This window comes from Phaseolus vulgaris, chromosome 4 (genome assembly GCF_051622355.1).
Source record: "Phaseolus vulgaris cultivar YP4 chromosome 4, ASM5162235v1, whole genome shotgun sequence".
In the NCBI taxonomy this organism is placed as follows: Eukaryota; Viridiplantae; Streptophyta; class Magnoliopsida; order Fabales; family Fabaceae; genus Phaseolus; species Phaseolus vulgaris.
This window is the reverse complement of record NC_143501.1, coordinates 36,977,080-36,983,875: the sequence shown is the minus strand read 5'-3', so window position 1 is coordinate 36,983,875 and position 6,796 is coordinate 36,977,080. Positions and strand designations below refer to the sequence as shown.

Here is a 6,796-nt window from a genome sequence, read left to right as displayed (position 1 = left end):
TTGAAATGTCATTCATTTTTTTTATTATTTGAAGAGATAAAAATAAAATGAATTTCAAAAGTAATCATGTAGTGCACTGATGTGTGCCTTTCATTACTTTATATTTGTTGCCTTTTATTTATTTTATTTACTACTTTATGTATGTATCAATCATAGTTCTAATAAGCAGAAAAATGACTAAAATAACACTAAAAATGCTAACGAGTTGGTATGTATATATGTGGGTATTGGGAATGCTAAATTCAAAAGCCCTATCAGTGTATTTCTAATATTCACACTCTCTCTCTCTCTCTCTCATGATAATGAGGAATTTCAAAGTGATGATGTTTGTGGTGTGTGTGGTGTTGCAGGTTGTTCATGGAGAACTCAAAATGAGATGCCTTCCAAAGGAGAGGGAAGCACTCCTCCAATTCAAGGCTGCCATTGTCGATCCCAATGCTATGCTCTCCTCTTGGTCCACTCCCGATTGTTGTCAGTGGGAGGGGATTCGCTGCAGCAACCTCACCGCCCATATTCTAGGCCTCCACCTTCCTGGACACTATTATTTCGAATATCAAGAATACTCTAAACGTTATATGAGCGGAGAGATCCACGAGTCATTGATGGAGTTGCGACAATTAGAGTATTTGAACCTCAGTTCTAATTCTTTTCGAGGCACTCACATCCCTGAGTTTCTTGCTTCTCTCACAAACTTGAAATACCTTGATCTCTCTACATGTCATTTTATCGGAGAAATTCCAACTCAGTTTGGCTCTTTTTCTCATTTGAAATACTTGAATCTTGGTCGTAATTCTCTTGAAGGTTCCATCCCTCGTGAACTTGGGAATCTCTCTCAGTTGCAGTATCTTGATATTCGAAGTAATTTTTTGGAAGGAGATGTACCATCTCAGCTTGGTAATATCTCCCAGTTGCAGCATCTTGATCTCAGATATAATTCTTTGGAAGGAAACATTCCTTCCCAACTAGGAAATCTCTCCCAGTTGCAGGAGCTCTATCTTGGAGGATGTAATGATTTTAGAAGATGCTATGGTACTCTAAAAATTAATGAAGGAGGTCAGTGGCTCTCAAATCTCATTTCTTTAACTCATCTTTCCTTAGAACACATAACTAATTTTAACACTTCACCTAGCTACTTTCAAATGATTGCCAAGCTACCAAAACTAAGAGAACTGAGTTTAATTGACTGTGGCCTTTCCAATCATTTTCTCCATTCATTCCAGCCTTCCAACTTCAATTTTTCTACTTCCCTTTCTGTCCTTGATCTTTCTCAGAACTCCTTCACACAAACAATGATATTCCAGTGGGTGGCAAACACCACTTCCAACCTTGTTGAGCTTGACCTTTGGAGTAACCTCTTGGAGGGCTCCACAACAAATCATTTTGGCTTGGCAATGAATTCGCTTCAACACCTTGACCTCTCCTATAATGTGTTCAAGGGTGAGGATTTGAAATCATTCATGAATATATGCACCCTACGTTCTTTATACATGTATAACAACAATATGACCGAAGACCTTCCGTCAATTCTTCGTAATTTTTCTAATGGTTGTGTTAGATACTCACTTCAAGAGTTGCATTTGCCATACAATCAAATCACGGGATCCGTACCTGACCTTTCAATATTCTCATCCTTAAAATCATTGGATCTTTCTGGCAATCAATTGGAACATTTGTTCACTGCATCTAACTCTTTAGAAGACAGTGTTCCAATGTCATTTGAGAGCACATGTAATTTGGAGTCATTGGATTTGTCATATAATAAGTTGAATGAAGATTTGACTGTCGTATTTAATCATCTGTCCAGATGTTGTAGATATTCATTGCGAGAACTATATCTTGGTCGAAATAAATTCAGCGGTGCACTTCCTGATTTCTCAATCTTTTCCAAGTTGGAAATGCTAGATGTATCAGGGAATCAATTAAAGGATGGAGTTCCAAAGTCACTTCACAATGCTACTATTTTGCGTATATTGGACCTATCCAATAATTGTTTGAGTGAAAATCTTCCCACAATAATCCATCACTTATCCCAATATGTTCGATACTCATTGCAACGTTTACATCTGAGCTGGAATCAAATTAGCGGCACTTTGCCTAACACCCTCACAATGTTACCTTCATTAAAAGGGTTATACCTTGATAGAAATAAGCTAAATGGGACAATTTCTGAAGATCTTCGGTTTCCTACTCAACTTGAAGAACTATGTTTAATGTCAAACTCTTTGAAAGGTGTGATAAAGGACTCTCATTTTTCTAATATGTCAAAGTTAGAAACATTGGAGTTATCAGATAACTCATTAGTCTTGAAATTCAGTCAAAATTGGGCTCCATCATTTCAATTGGGTTATATTGGACTGAGATCTTGCAAGGTTGGTCCATTATTTCCAAAATGGATACAGTCACAAAAGAGAATTAACAGTCTTGACATTTCAAATAATGGAATATCAGACACTCTTCCAATATGGTTTTGGAATAAATTTGAATTGGGAGATCAGATCAGTATCGACATTTCATGCAACAATCTACGAGGTATGATTCCTGATTTGTCACCAGAGAACCATTTTTTTCACCTTAATTTGGGTTCAAATCAATTTGAAGGTCCTATTCCATCATTTTTACGAGATTCACTGTACCTTGATCTATCAAACAATAAATTTACAGATTCTTTTTGGTTTTTATGTTCTGGCGGTGTAGTTGGAACTTTATATCAATTAGACCTTTCAAATAATAATTTGTCTGGAGAAATTCCAGATTGTTGGACCCAATTCAAATCATTGGTTTATTTAAACATGAGTCAGAATAAATTTTCTGGAAAAATTCCTACTTCACTGGGATCACTCCTTGAACTTCAAGTATTGTTATTGAGAAACAATAACTTAACAGGTGAATTCTCTTCTTCCTTGAGAAATTGCACAAAGTTAGTGATGCTAGATATGACAGAAAATAGATTATCAGGATCTATTCCAGATTGGATTGGGAGCAAATTGATAGAGTTACAATTTTTAAGCTTGGGAAATAATTCCTTCAATGGAATTTTACCTTTACAAATTTGTTATCTAAAAAGCATTCAGCTCTTGGATCTCTCACTAAACAACCTATCTGGACAAATTCCTAAATGCATAAAAAACTTCTCCTCAATGACTCAAGTGCCTTCTTTGAGAGATTATCAAGTTCATTCGTATATGGCCTATACAAACTCTTTCTCGACTTATCTTTCATACAATTTGAATTTATTCTTGATGTGGAAAGGATCAGAGCAAATGTTCAAAAATAATGGATTATCACTTTTAAAAAGCATTGATCTCTCGAGCAATCAATTATCGGGAGAAATTCCAAAAGAAATAGATAATCTTTTTGGATTGATTTCATTGAATTTATCAAGAAATCGAATTTATCAAGAAATCATTTGACAGAGAAAATTCCTTCAAATATTGGAAAGTTAACCTCACTTGAATTTCTTGATTTGTCAAGAAACCAACTTTCTGGTTCAATTCCTTTGAGTCTTGCTCAAATTGATCGACTCACGGTATTAGATTTATCACATAATTATTTATCTGGAAAAATTCCTACTGGCACACAATTACAGAGTTTCGATTCAAAAAAATATGAAGGCAATGTTGATCTGTGTGGACTGCCATTAAAGAAATTGTGTATTGATAAAGTATCGAGACAAGAACAAATTGCTAATTTTCACGAGAATGACAATTTGATTTTCAATCGTGAATTTTACATAAGTATGACAATTGGATTTGTTATGAGCTTTTGGGGAGTGTTTGGCTCAATCTTAATAATACGTTCTTGGCGTCATGCATATTTCAAGCTATTAAGTAATTTAGGAGACATTCTTTACATCATGGTAGCAATGAAAGTTTTCAAGTGGTGGCAGAGAAGATAACAGGTAATATTCTTCTATTGTTGTGTTACAAACTCTATTTTCCCTTTTTTTATTATTATTATTATAAATAATTTTCACAAACCTCAGTTTCTCTTTATCAAAATTATTGAACATATATCTTAGAATAGAAATTATTTTTCCTATGATATTAAGATTAATATTGAAGGGAATGTGTCAAAATTGTTTTGTGTCATTTTCATACTAAGTTGCTTTCTCATTTGTATATTTAAACATTGTAATCTTTATGCCATGGGTGATAATTATAATTATTGTTATAAATACTCCTTTTGCTTTTAATATTCGAGTTTTCTTTGGATTTATGTTTTTTTTTTCATCATTCTTATTATTTCTGTTTTTGGCAGAGGAAATCTGGATAAGAGGTGTGAAGTAGTGTATGTGGAAAAATGAATTTGTTATTGAAGATTGAAAGTGTTGTGAGGGTAAAGGACATTAAAGAACATAACAAATAGCCACTTGGATTTGGAAAAAGAGAACTGAAAAGGGTTGTTGAACACCTTTGGACTTGAGGGAGCCAATTGTGATTGTGATGTTTTTCATTTTCCTTTTCCTAAGCATTGTGTTCATAGCTTAGCCTTTAGATATGCTTACTCTTTCATCTCAAGTTGTTAGTTATGTTGAACAAGGTGCTTTGATGTCTCCAAATTCAAGAGGAATGCTTGAAAACCTGTGTTGTTGGTGTTTTGTGTGTCTAGTAGTTATTGATTTGTTAATCCACTCTTTATGGTGATCCAAGATTAATTGAATCTTAATCCTTTTGAAAAATATCTGTTTTCTAAAGAGTGTAAAAAGTCAACCTGTCGAAATATCGAGTCAACCGGTTCTTTTACACTTAGTGGTTTTTGAAAAGTATGACTTTTTACAGCAAGTGCACCGCATTTGTCAGAAGTAATAATTGTCCCTAAGGACGGATATCGATCCCACAAGGAACAGTGAATTATCATGTACAATAATCGCTAAATATAGAACAAAACAATTAAAAGTGTATTGAAAGTGGTTGTGTTGGCGATGATCAATAAGAAAACAGACAAAGAATTAATTGTTTCAATTGGAAAAATAGGGAGTAGGTTTCATCTCTCTCACTCTCATGTATTTTGATTAGCATGTCAATATTAAGTTCTTTAATTGAAATTGATACCCGTATAAAAATCATTTATATCGATTCCTCGCATATAAAATCCTTAAGAATGTTCCCTAACTATCGATCCCTCGCATACTTATAAGAACAACTTAGAACGAAGCTCAGACGTTTAATAACAATTAACATTTCAAGTCTATTCCTAGCACTCAAATATGTTAAGTATTGTTGTTTAGGTCCGAACCCTAAAAATACCTCCCGGTCATATTTAAGATTCTCAATTTGTCACGGAAAATTAAAAGTAAGACAACAATACCAATAATCAATCAAGAACTGAATATTAATATATAAAATATCACCTCAATACATAAGAGTTTGAGAAGATTACTCCCAATCCCAAAGGGTAGAATTAGCCACGCATACTTCTATCACCTTCCATTCTTCCAATTGGGTTACAATTCACTTTATGGTGTTTTCCTCTCAATCTGGCACCCTAAGGTTGAGCCTCTAGCCCTCTATTTATCCTAGTTTTCTAGGGTTAGGTTGTTTCCTATGTCGCGCTAATGGGCTAAATGATAAAACATAAAAAAATGCCCAATCTTTCTTTGCATCTTTTTCCATTCTGGGACCTTCTATCTTTATCTTTTTAGCTCAAATCATTCATCTTTAATCCATATCTCCAATCTTCCTTAGAAATCTGCAATTAACACCAAATTTGGGAATAAAATACTCTTATTCAAATAAAGATCATAAAAAATGTAAAAAGGTATAAATTCATAAATTATGGATTATTTTATATGTAAATTAGCAATAAATCCTCATAAGTGCCTATATTTTAATATGAAATATTACTGAAATTAGACACTTATCAGATTTGAAAAGCTTAACTTTGGTTGACTTTGCTGTCAAACCAATTCAACCGGGTGTTTTGAGATTTCAACTAATTGAAATTTTGAAAACCTTAACAGAATATTGTTAAGTTGGGTAAAGTATATTTTAATTATCTTGATTGCTTTTGGTTTTGGATAAAAATGTTTTGACCACTTGGTTGGTGTATAAAAAAGTTATTTTACGCTCGTATTCTTGGAGTAAGAAAGAGAGCTTAATCAAAAACAGTTCCAAAGATTTCAAAGAGCTTTTGGATCACTTTCAAGTGTGGAATATGATTGTGTCTTGTATTCTGAACTTTAATCTTTGATTTTACCCAAGGTGTATTTTATTCCCCTCTTACCTTAATCATTGTATTTCTATGTGATTTGGTGTGGTGCAGTTTCAAAGGGTTGTTCTGAAAACTGTGTTTTACCAAAGAGTGGTGTGTGTTTTTGAAGGGTTCAAGATCATCACACTTGGTGTGTGTTGTGTAATCTAGGTTTGATTACATAGTGAATTCTCAGCGATTAGCTGAGGACTGGATGCAGCTCTTGGTTAAGAGTGAACCAGTATAAACATCTTGTGTGAATCTCTCTATCTTTACACTCTTTAAACTGCTTTAGTTTTGATTTCCTAAACTGCTGGTATAAACAACCGATTATTTCGCAAAAACAATCGATTATTTTTCTGGAATCAAGTTAAAAACAGTTTTCGAATTGGCTGAACATTTTTCCAATTGATTGATTTTTCATAGTCTTTCACTATATCTTCAATCTTTGCAAAAATCTACACCCCTCTTGTTTAAGGTCTCTAATTCTAACAAGTCATACAATGATTTAATGAATCTTCAAAATGCTAATTACTTTTTGATTTTTGAGTCATGTTCTTTGATTATGTAAAAATTGTAAGAATGGATGGCTTTAAACTAGAGGGGG

The 6,796-nt window shown here is 33.5% G+C and overlaps 1 pseudogene across 1 annotated transcript; it reads left to right on the top strand.

The window, feature by feature from the left end:
- The first annotated feature begins 263 nt into the window (after nucleotides 1–263).
- LOC137837540 (receptor-like protein EIX2) lies at nucleotides 264–4,390 on the top strand (annotated as a pseudogene). The gene is made up of 2 exons (XR_016520281.1): nucleotides 264–3,898; nucleotides 4,258–4,390. The product of XR_016520281.1 is annotated as a receptor-like protein EIX2 (transcript).
- Nucleotides 4,391–6,796: the final 2,406 nt, after the last annotated feature.